The following is a 12,217-nucleotide window of genomic DNA, read 5'->3' on the forward strand; positions in this document are numbered from 1 at the left end:
TCATGCTAAGGTGAGAAGCATCTCAAACAAACATTGTATGTGGATCACTTATCATGTAGTGCTTGCCTTTGATTTGGATTATGTTGAAGATTGTTAGAAGTAGTCTGTTTGTCTGTTTTGTTGGGTAACTTGCTATAAGGTTAAAAAGTCTTGACTTGAGCAATGTCCACTTTTAACAAACATCACCGTGTGCTTAGAAATGTTCAATAATAAGTTTTACTGTTACTATTATTTTATATTATGTGACCTACATGAGCTCTGAATCAAGTTGTTTTTTAGGTCTTATCTCTAAAATAACACTGGCAAAAAAGATGAGCGGAATCCACGTACAACAATATGGCTCTCGTGAGTTTAGACCTTACCTATGTCCAAAGAGAATTCATACACATCACTTTCTCGCATTAAATATGGCACAATTTCTTATTCCCTGCAAAAACCGTACAACTATTGGAAGAAGGACAAATGGCATTTAAGTTTGAATAATTTTCGAAGGCGTGTCGGGAGGCCACTAAAGAATGCTCGAACGGTTGAATGCCTTTAGGAAATTTTACCGAAAATCGAGGACAATACGGTCAATTTTCCTCTCAAATATCTGTCGAAAATAAAATAAATGCATCGCACCAGCGTAACTCACGAAGACTTACTCAAAGCAAGAGCCACGTGGAGGATGGCTTTGTTGATAAGTTAGTTTTGCACCGTACGTTAAAAAAATGTTTGTGATTCATCCTCCTCACATGTTGCAATCTTGTCCAGCTATCTAGACCATCCAAATTGTGGGTCTCAAAATCTCACTGATCTATCAATCTTAAACATTCACTTATATATGGGCATTACACATATTTGAAAAGTTCTTTTCTATTGAGGTCCGCTATCTGCAAGCGTGAGTATATCTCACCCATACACGCGTTGACATGTGGCATTGTGATGCACCAGACAAGATCTGAACTGTCCATAAGGTGGTCATCGACATAAAAATAACCTGCTCCGAAAATCAAGACTGTCCACTGAAAGACTGACCAAATGGATGGTCAGAAAAACTTGGTTCAGCAACCATATTTGTTTTGTTCATTGGTCTACCAGATGATTGGAATGGCCCGGTGCCTAGAACAAGGCAGATAGGTGTCCAGATCTGATGGACGGCCCAGATGTCCCAAATGGAATACTATATTGGCACATGTGGAGGGGTATTGCCATATTGCAAACCTCCTAAAACGACTGATTAACTCAATTGATTTTGACATGAGAAATTTACGACTGTGGACCCCACCTTTTATCCATTGGATATTCTCGAAGCAATACAAACTTAACATACGCACTTAGACCTCCTCGTACGGACGACAAATTCTAGGACCAAGATACCCCTCCTTTTCACAGAAACGGACTGGGTACTCCGCCTGCCACCCGCCAATGGTGGATCATTGGTGGTCTGTGGGCCCCACCATGATGTATGCTTTTCATCCATTCCGTCCATATATTTTTCCGGATCATTTTATGGTATGAGACAAAAAATGAGGTATATCCAAATCTTAAGTGTACCACATGACACGAAACAGTGTTGAATGAGCATCAATCATTAGAAATCCTCCCCTGTCTAAGTTGGGGCCCACTGCGATGTTTGTGAGAAATCCTCCCCGTATAAGTTCATTCATAGGGTCACAAAGACCTGGATGAAGAGGAAAAACAAATTTCATAATGATCCAAAACTTCTGTAACCCCTGAAAGGGTTTCAGTGGTAGACGTTCAATTACCCACTGCCTTTTACAGTGTGGTCCACTTGATAGCTAGATCTGTCTTATTTTTCACCTCAAGCCTTAATACGAGCTCGCCAAATAGATGGACGGTTTGGATATAACACATACCTCATAATGGGACCCACAAAAATCAATGGGGATTACAATAGAAAAAGAAAAAGAAAAGAAAAAAAACGAAAACGAAGCCAGCGAGTTGGGGTCGACCGGGTTAGGACCCAGTCGACTGTGATAGAATGGCCCTATCGCTATGGATTATAACCGTAGTCATAACTGTAGTGCTATGCACTTTTTTCTCTTTTTTATTTTTTATTTTTTACATGGAGAACATTTTCCCCCTTACATTTTTCTATAATACATAATTATGTAAATATGTATATATAAGTATATAAAAATATTTTTCTATCTTTTAATTCATTTCTTTGTCTATTTATTTAACAGCATATCTCCTAAACTAAAATGATTTACTTAACTTATCACATATGATTTTGGGGTAGGAGAAGCTTATTTAGCCAACCAACCTAGTTATTTTCCAAGATTCTATCGGGTCGATGGTCAAAAATCTATTTCATTCAGTTTGTGGTCAATTTCAATCACTTCGCGGTCGGGTTGGTTCGGGTTGGTGCTCAACCCTAACCCAACCCAAGGTTCTTATATCTAAAACTTGACCCAACCCAACCCAAACCAACCCAATCTTAGGTTGGGAATTCTCAACCCAAGCCCAACCCAAGAAGGCTCGACGGGTTGATTGGGCTGGTCGGGTGTATACGTGCTAATATTTTCGTTATTACATTAGTTTATTTTATTTCAATATAGGACTTATTTTTTGTATCTATGATTTTATTAATTATATACGTGATTATTCATCATAAAGAACTTCATTTTTTTCTGTTAAAAACCAAGCTAAAATGTAGGACTACTTCTTTAAAAAGTCATGTAGCATAGCACGCCATCTATTTGGGAGAGAGAAATCCGACATATCTTGTTAGCGTGAGTCCTTGGAAATGATGAGGACAAATGAGACCCGACATCACTAGTGTACCTTTTACACAAACAATCCACACTCAATTATAATTTATAAGTAACTAATATATTGATCGGGTTCGGGTTAGGTCGGGCAACCTGAGACCTTAACCCAAGCCCAACCTAAGTTTTATCGGATTGGTATTTGTATAGCCCAAGCTTGAGATCGGACCCGATATATCCTGCCTGAGCCCAGCCCAATGTTGGGTCGGTCACGGGTCGGTCGGGTTGAACCCGCCCAACTTTCAGCCGTACATGAAATTGAGCGGGGGAAATTAGAAAATCAGTGGGGCAAACTAGGAAATCAGCGGGGCAAACTAGAAAATCGGCGGGGGAAACTAGAAAATCAGCAGGGTAAACTAGAAAATCAGCGGGGCAAACATGAAATTGAGCGGGGGAAACAAAAAAATCAGCTGGGCAAACTAGAAAATCAACGGGGCAAACTAGGAAATCAGTGGGGCAAACTAGAAAATCAGCGAGGCAAACTAGGAAATTGGCGGGGCAAACATGAAATTCAGTGGGGCAAACTAGACAATCAACGGGATAAACTTAACAGATAATTTCATGGCTTGAGCCGATAAATCTAAACGTATCCAATGTTCAAATGGACCACACTCATTTTCATGCTTGCCCCGTTCATTTTCATGCTTGCTCCGTTCATTTTCATGTTTGCCCCGCTCTTTTTCGTGGTTGCCCTGCTCATTTTCATGTTTGCCCTACTTATTTTCATGTTGTGGGCAATCTGCATCCCTTTGGATTATAAGGAATTCATATAACCCTAGGTTACAGGCAAGTTGCATAACTTTTAGACAATTTAGTTTGCATATGGCTCAATTGAGTTTCAAAACTCCTTGTTTAAGTAACTTAGTTAGAGTCGAACAACCTCTAAAAGAGGTTTTTGGCAAGTTGTGTTCAAGCCCCACCAATTCATGTAGATACCCTTGTTGAATAATTAATAAAGCTCGTGAGGAAAAAAAAATGCTAACGAGTTCGGTGACCTTTTCTTCATGACAAACGTTAAATCAAAATAAATAAGGTTTATTTTTCATAAATGGAAATGCAAAATGTCCGGAGATACAAGCCCTATCCAACAGTGTAGGCTATTCTCATTGTCAAGAAACTTTTAGATGTCACACCCCTCGCACATGTAGGTAGCCCTTCACGTGTCATTAAGGGCCCTTTTTACTATGTAGAGCATTCGAATTGCGGGGCTCTTCACGTGTCTCTAATACATAATTATGTAAATATGTATATATAAGTATATAAAAATATTTTTCTATCTTTTAATTCATTTCTTTGTCTATTTATTTAACAAGCATATCTCTTAAACTAGAATGATTTACTTAACTTACCACAAATGATTTTGGGGTAGGAGAAGCTAATTTAGCCAACCAACCTAGTTATTTTCCAATATTCCATCTGATTGGAAAACCTCTTTTGACTCTTCTTTTCAACTATAAACGTAGAATTCTCCATTGCGATATATAAAAAACGATCGCTTTGAGAAAACATTGAGTGGGGCAAATTAGAAAATTGATCGAGGGAAACATGAAATTTAGCAAGGGAAACATAAACACACACCCCCACACACTCGCACTAGTGGAATTTCACCACCTGCGGATACTCGAACGCTTGACCGGGCGTTGAAACTCCTAAGAGTCTACCACCCGAGCAGGGCAAACTAGAAAAACAGCGGGGCAAACTGAAATATGAGCGGGGCAAACTAGAAAACCAGCAGGGCAAACTGCATTATGAGCGGGGCAAACTAGAAAAACAGCGAGGTAAACTTAAGTATGAGCGGGGCAAACTAGAAAAACAGCGAGGCAAACTGAAATATGAGCGGGGCAAACTAAAAAAATAGAGGGGTAAATTGAATTATGAGTGGGGCAAACTAGAAAAACAGCAGGGCAAACTGCATTATGAGCGAGGCAAACTAGAAAAACAGTGGGGCAAACTGAAATATGAGCGGGGCAAACTGAAATATGAGCGGGGCAAACTAGAAAAATAGCAGGGCAAACTTAAATATGAGTAGAGTAAACTAGAAAAACAGCGGGGTAAACTGAATTATGAGTGGGGCAAACTAGAAAAATAACAGGGCAAACTGAAATTTTCGAATAGTCAGACCCACTGTTTTGACTCGAAGAGCACGCATAACGTCCCCAAATTTTCGAATACCCAGACCGCCTTCATGGAATGGTACACAATTTTTTTCCCAACTGATCTAGTGTCTCTTGTTTCCTTTGCTCAGAAGCACCCCAAAAAAAATTTACAAACGCGCGGTCGATAGATTTGACAACTGCTTTCGGAATGTTCATTGCTGACAGGATGTGAATAGGAATACTTGAAAGAACGTGTCTAATCAATACCAATCTGGCTGCTGGATTGAGGAGTTTAGCTTTCCATCCATCAATCTTGGTAGTAATCTTCTGAACCAGTTGCTGCAGCATCGGCCTCTTGATTTTACCCTTGGCGAGGGGAATGCTCAGATACGACATGGGGAAGAAGCCTTGGGAGAAGCCTGATATGTAGGCAAGTCGCTGAACTTTTCTTCTAGATATTTTCTTTGGAGCAATGAAGGTAGTTTTCGCTGCGTTGACCCTCTGGCCTGAAGAGCTTTCATAGTCGCGAATGAAGCTATGAAGGATTTTCACGTTAGCTATCCTGCCATTAAGGAAAACAATTGCATCATCAGTGAAAAAAAGATGCGTAATGATGGGGCAATGATTGAGGAGGTGGAAAGGTTGACAGCTCCCTGACGCAAACAGAGATGCGACGCCTCTACTGAAAGCCTCAGCCGCAAGAATGAAAATGGACGGAGAGAGAGGGTCTCCCTGACGGAGACCACTTGTGCTTTGGAAGAAACTGATGCTCCTTGCGTTGATGCAATTTGCCCCGCTGTTTTTCAGTTTGCCCCGCTGTTTTTCTAGTTTGCCCCGCTCATAATGTAGTTTGCCCCGCTCATAATGTAGTTTGCCCCGCTGTTTTTCTAGTTTGCCTCACTCATAATTCAATTTGCCCCACTGTTTTTCTAGTTTGCCCCGCTCATATTTTAGTTTGCCCCGCTCATACTTAAGTTTGCCTCACTGTTTTTTTAGTTTGCCCCACTCATAATTCAGTTTGCCCCGCTCATAATTCAGTTTGCCTCGTTGTTTTTCAAGTTTGCCCCGCTTATATTTCAGTTTGCCCCGCTGTTTGTTAGTTTGCCCTGCTGTTTTTCTAGTTTGCCCCGCTCATAATACAATTTGTCCCGCTATTTTTCTATTTTGTCCCGCTCATAATTCAGTTTGCCCCGCTGTTTTTCTAGTTTGCCCCGCTCATATTTCAGTTTGCCCCGCTCATACTTAAGTTTGTCCCACTGTTTTTCTAGTTTACCCCGCTCATATTTCAGTTTGCCTTGCTGTTTTTTTAGTTTGCCCCGCTCATATTTCAGTTTGCCCCGCTGTTTTTCTAGTTTTTTCCGCTCATAATTCAGTTTGCCCCGCTCATATTTCAGTTCACCCCACTGTTTTTCTAGTTTGCCCTGCTCGGGTGGTAGACTCTTAGGAGTTTCAACACCCCATCAAGCTTTCGAGTATCCGTAGGTGGTGAAATTCTACTAGTGTGAGTGTGTGGGGGTGTCTGTTCATGTTTCCCTTGCTAAATTTCATATTTCCCTCTATTAATTTTCTAATTTGCCTCACTCAATGTTTTTTCAAAGCGATCGTTTTTATATATATCGTAATGGAGAATTCCATTGTTTATAGTTGAAAAGAAGAGTTAAAAGAGGTTTTCTAATCCGATGGAATATTGGAAAATAAATAGGTTGGTTGGCTAAATTAGCTTCTCCTACCCCAAAATCATATGTGGTAAGTTAAGTAAATCATTCTAGTTTAAGAGATATGCTTGTTAAATAAATAGACAAAGAAATGAATTAAAAGATAGAAAAATATTTTTATATACTTATATATACATATTTACATAATTATGTATTAGAGAAAAATGTAAGGGGGAAAAAGTTTTCCATGTAAAAAATAAAAATAAAAAGAGAAAAAAGCTCGTAGCATTACTATTATGGCTACGGATTATAGGCAACCCGGTCGACCCAACTCGCTGGTCCCTATTTTTTTTTCCTTCCCTGTGGTGATCCCCACCGATTTTTGTGGGGCCCATTATGAGGTATGCGTTATATCCAAACCATCCATCTATTTGGCGAACTCGTATTAAGGCTTGAGATGAAAAATAAGACAGATCTAGCTATCAAGTCGACCGCACTGTAAAAGGCAGTGGGGAATTGAACGTCTACCATTGAAACCCTTTTAGGGGTTACAGAAGTTTTGGATCATTATGAAATTTGTTTTAACTCTTCATTCAGGTCTTTGTGACCCTACGAACGAACTTAGACGGGGAGGATTTCTCACAAACATCACAGTGGGCCCCACCTGAGTTCCCCATCGCCGGACCGTCCGTCAGCGCTCGTCTCCGCACGCCAGCCAGAGGAAGGCAGGGGTATTTTCGTCCTCAAATTCGGTTGCCGTACAAGGAGGTCCAAGTGCGTATGTTAAGTTTGTATTGTTTCGTTAAAAACACTGGATAAAAGTTGGGGTCAACAGTCGTAAATTTCTCTTTTTACGTTGTCAATCAGTAATGATCTAGTGTGCTGTGTATGGCAACCTTTCCGTGCACATAGTTGCATTCGAAATCTCATCCACATCGTCGATCTGGACCATCCATTTGGTCCAGTCCGAACTTCATAAGCTGCTTTGAAAATATCACATCCATAGGATGCTCCAAACCATCAATTCGGTGGCATACAAAAATGGACGTACAATACCATCCTTAGGAGATTTGCCCAGTCACAGATGTTTAGAATAATTCGATTGCTGTAATTTTAGACGGTGGTGAAAAGAGGGGGGACAGGACCTAATGGATGGTTGAGATAGGTGATGTGAATATCAATAAGCCAAATGCAAGTATGCAACCATGTGCATGGGAAGGTTTGGATACACTCAGATCGGTGGTCTTTATCACTAAAGCGAGATGCTCTAGTGCTCTCAGAGCACTATAAGTTACTGTGTTCCTCGTTATATTCAGATACTTAGGCAGTACAATCCATTGATCCAGACTGTTCATCATGTCCATCAGACATTTCATGGGCTACCATTTGAAAATCACACTACTCTGACAAATATTAACCATTTGATCAACGAAATTCAATATGGACAGTTAAGATTGTTTACACAAAAATAGGTCCAATTAACAATTTAATACATCTATTTGTTAGGATCAATCATGGATTGCTTATGATTCCAAAGAATCACTTTTGTTGGGCAACCATAGCCGTACATCCATGGCTTGAAAAAGGGACGGCTAAAGAAAATAAGGCCATATCGAAGTTGACCAATCAAACTATCAGTGTAATTTTTCTCATGGTAGCCCATTAAATATGTTATGGACTTAACAGACGGTTCAGATCAACTGATTGAAATGTGAAAGTGAACCGATGCGACAACGATCACTATAACTCATGGTGCAGTGAGAGAACTGGAGCATGAGAAAATGACCACTGTAGATAAAGCCTTTTACCCAGCGGTTTTTATGAAGGAATACAAACTTAAGTTACCAACTTAGACTAGCACGTGCGGACAGCGACTTTGAGGACGAAACTACCCCTGCTTTTCACTGCGAAGACGAGCGCTGACGCTCCTCCAACTGACAGTTGTACGAACGGCTTAAAAGAGATCAAAGTTACATGGCCCCACAGCTATGTATTTATTATATCCACAACGTTCATCCATATTTCGAGATCATTTTGGAGCATTATCCAGAAAAAGAAAATCATATCCAATGATCAACTGGGCCACACCACACAGAGCAGCGGAAAATTGATTTTCATCGTTAAAACATTTGTAGGGCCCACCATAACATTTATTTTCCATCCAATCTATTCATAAGTCCACAAAGACCTGGATGAAGAGGAAAAACGATTTTCGTAATGATCCAAAACTTGTGTGCCCCTAAAAGGGTTTCAACGGTAGACGTACAAAGACCTGGATGAAGAGGAAAAACGATTTTCGTAATGATCCAAAACTTGTGTGCCCCTAAAAGGGTTTCAACGGTAGACGTTCAAGTAGAATGGTAATGGCGTGTGGACAGGGATACGGATATAGCTACGGTTATAATCCGTAGCTATAGCTGTAAGTCGGCGATTAATCGTGGATTCCATGATTCCACCGCAAGTTGCTGTCCCTATCGGCGATTAATCGTGAACTTTGCGATTCCACCCCCGATCTATGGCTACGGCTTATAACCGTAGCTATAACCGTAGCTATAGCCGCATCCCACCACAAGTTGCTGTCCCTGCCGGCGATTAATCGTGAATCTTGCAAATGCATCCCCGATCTATGGCTACGGATTATAACCGTAGCTATTACCGTAGCTATAGCCGTATCCCACCACAAGTTGCTGTCCCTATTGGCAATTAATCGTGAACCTTGCAAATCCACCCCCCGATCTCTTGCTACGGATTATAACCGTAGCTATAGCCGTATCCCAACACACTTTCTTCTTTTTTTTTTCTTTTTTTTGTTTGTTTTGTTTTTTTTTTTTTTTTTTACATGGAGAATTTTATTCTACCTACATTCTTTTCTAACACATTTATATAAATATGTAAATATAAGCATATACAAAAAATCTCTTTTTTTTTTTTCATTTCTTTCTTTATTCATATAATAAGAATATTTTCTAAATCAAAATTAGTTACTTAACGTACCATATATAATTTTAGGGCTGAAAGTTGGGCGGGCTCAACCCGACCAACCTGTGACCGACCCGACATTGGGTTGGGCTTGGTCAAGATATATCGAGTTTGGTCTTGGGGTTGGGCCATACAAACAACAACTCAATAAAACTTGGGTTGAGCTTGGGTTGAAGTCTCAGGAATTGCCAGGAAATGCATGGAAATGACCATGAAATGAAGGAAAATGACCATGAAATGCGTGTAAATGACCATGAAATGTATGGAAATGACCGTGAAATAAAGGGAAATGACCATGAAATGCATAGAAATGACCGTGAAATGAAATGGAATCGCTAGGATTGACCGTGAAATGCAAGAAAATGACCATGAAGTGAAAGGAAATGACCGTGAAATGCATGGAACTGACCGTGAAATGAAACGGAATGGCCGGTATTGATCGTGAAATGCATGGAAATGACCGTGAAATGAAACGAAATCGCCGGGATTGACCGTGAAATGCATGGAAATGACCGTGAAATGAAACGAAATCGCCGGGATTGCCCATGAAATGCATAGAAATGACCGTGAAGTGAAGGAAATTGACCATGAAATGCATGGAAATGACCGTGAATCAAAACGGAATCGCTGGGATTAACCGTGAAATGCATGGAAATGACTATGAAGTGGAGCGAATTGACCGTGAAATGCATGGAAATGACTGTGAAGTGGAGCGAATTGACCATGAAATGCGTGGAAATGACCATGAAGTGAAGGGAATTCACCATGAAATGCATGAAAATGATCGTGAATCAACACGGAATCGCCTGGAATGACCGTGAAAGTATGGAAATGACCGTGAAGTGAAGCGAATTGACCGGGAATTGAGCGGGCCGAACTGAAAATTAAGCAGGACAAACTGGAAAATGAGCGGGACAAACTGGAAATTGAGCAGGCCAAACAGGAAAATGAGCGGGCCAAATTGGAAATTAAGCGGGACAAACTGGAAAATGAGTGGGCCAAACTGAAAATTGAGCGGGACAAACTGGAAATTGAGCGGGCCAAACTAGGAAATGAGCGGGCCAATCTAGAAATTGAGCGGGCCAAACTGGAAATTCAGCGAGCCAAACTGGAAATTAAGCGGGCCAAACTAGCCTAACAGGAAATTGAGCAGGGCAAACTGGAAAATGAGCGGGACAAACTGGAAAATGAACGAGACAAACTGGAAATTGAGCGGGCCAAACAGGAAAATGAGCTGGCCAAATTGAAAATTGAGCAGGACAAACTGAAAATTGAGCGGGCCAAACTAGGAAATGAGAGAGCCAAACTGGAAATTGAGCGAGCCAAACTAGAAATTGAGCGGGCCAAACTAGAAATTAAGCGGGCCAAACTGGAAAATGAGTGGGACAAACTGGAAATTGAGCAGGGGAAACATGAAATTCAGGGGCAAACTAGAAAATCATTATGCCCATCCGCTTTCTGTGGTATGATCCACTTGATATTTTGATATGCTTCAATTTGGGGCTCAACCCCTTAATTAGATAGAAAAATAGATCAACAGCGTTGATATACTACATGAAACGGATTGACTACTCCCCCTGCCACCAGCTAATGGCTGGTGTTCAATGCTCTGTGGGCCCCATCATGATGTATGTGTTTCAACTATGTTGTCTGTCTTTTTTTATATATCGTTTTATGATATTATATTAAAAAATGAGGTATATCCTGATCTCAATTGGACCACATTATAGGAAACAATGTTTAATGAACATCGACCATTAACAACCTTTTGGTAGCCATAAAAGTATTGGATCAAGCTGATCTTTGTTTTTAGCCTTCATCTGGGTCTTTATGATGTAATAAACATATTGGATTTCAGATAAACAGTACAATTGGCCTCGGGAGGATTTAAATGATGGATATCCAATCACTATTGTTTTCTGTATTATGGTACATCTAAGATTTATATCCCACTTATTTGTAGGATAAAGCCCTGAAATGACAATAGGGAAGGATGAAGATTTTCTACTAGGCAGTTTCAACAACATAGCCATTGGAATGTTGTCTATCTAATGAAGGACTTGGTCCATGGCTGGCTAGTGGTAGACTCAGGACATGATTTAAGGTCCAATTTGAGGCCCACATATCCAATCAAATTCCATTGATTGGACCTGGTCTCACATATCTAGAACTAGTAGCCTTATTGTTGGGTTTATGCAAAAAACCATATAGTATGGGAGGGCTTCATACAACCGTACACATATCCAAGCCCACGCGGTTGTACATAGAAGAAGCAGCTGAGTGGATTTTTGGAATCATTATGTTGGGACCTCTTATTAAATTTTCTTTCCTTCATGATGGATGGATTAAGTCGAGTTTGACTCGAGTCGAGGTGGGCCAAGCTCGACTTGACTTGTCCAGTTTGTCCAGCTCAATTTCCTATTTGGCCCGCTCAATTTCCAGCTTGTCCTGCTCAAATTCTAGTTAGGCCCTCTCAATTTCTAGTTAGGTCCGCTCAGTTTCCAGTTTGTCCCGCTCAATTTTCAGTTTGGCTCGCTCATTTTCCTGTTTGGCCAGCTCATTTTCTAGTTTGTCCCGCTCATTTCCATGTTTGCCGCTCAATTTCCAGTTTATCCCGCTCAATTTCCAGTTTGTCCCGCTCATTTTCCAGTTTGGCCCGCTCAATTCTAATTTGTCACGCTCAATTTCCAATTTGGCCCGCTCAATTTAAAGG

The sequence above is a fragment of the Magnolia sinica genome, chromosome 11 (genome assembly GCF_029962835.1).
Source record: "Magnolia sinica isolate HGM2019 chromosome 11, MsV1, whole genome shotgun sequence".
In the NCBI taxonomy this organism is placed as follows: Eukaryota; Viridiplantae; Streptophyta; class Magnoliopsida; order Magnoliales; family Magnoliaceae; genus Magnolia; species Magnolia sinica.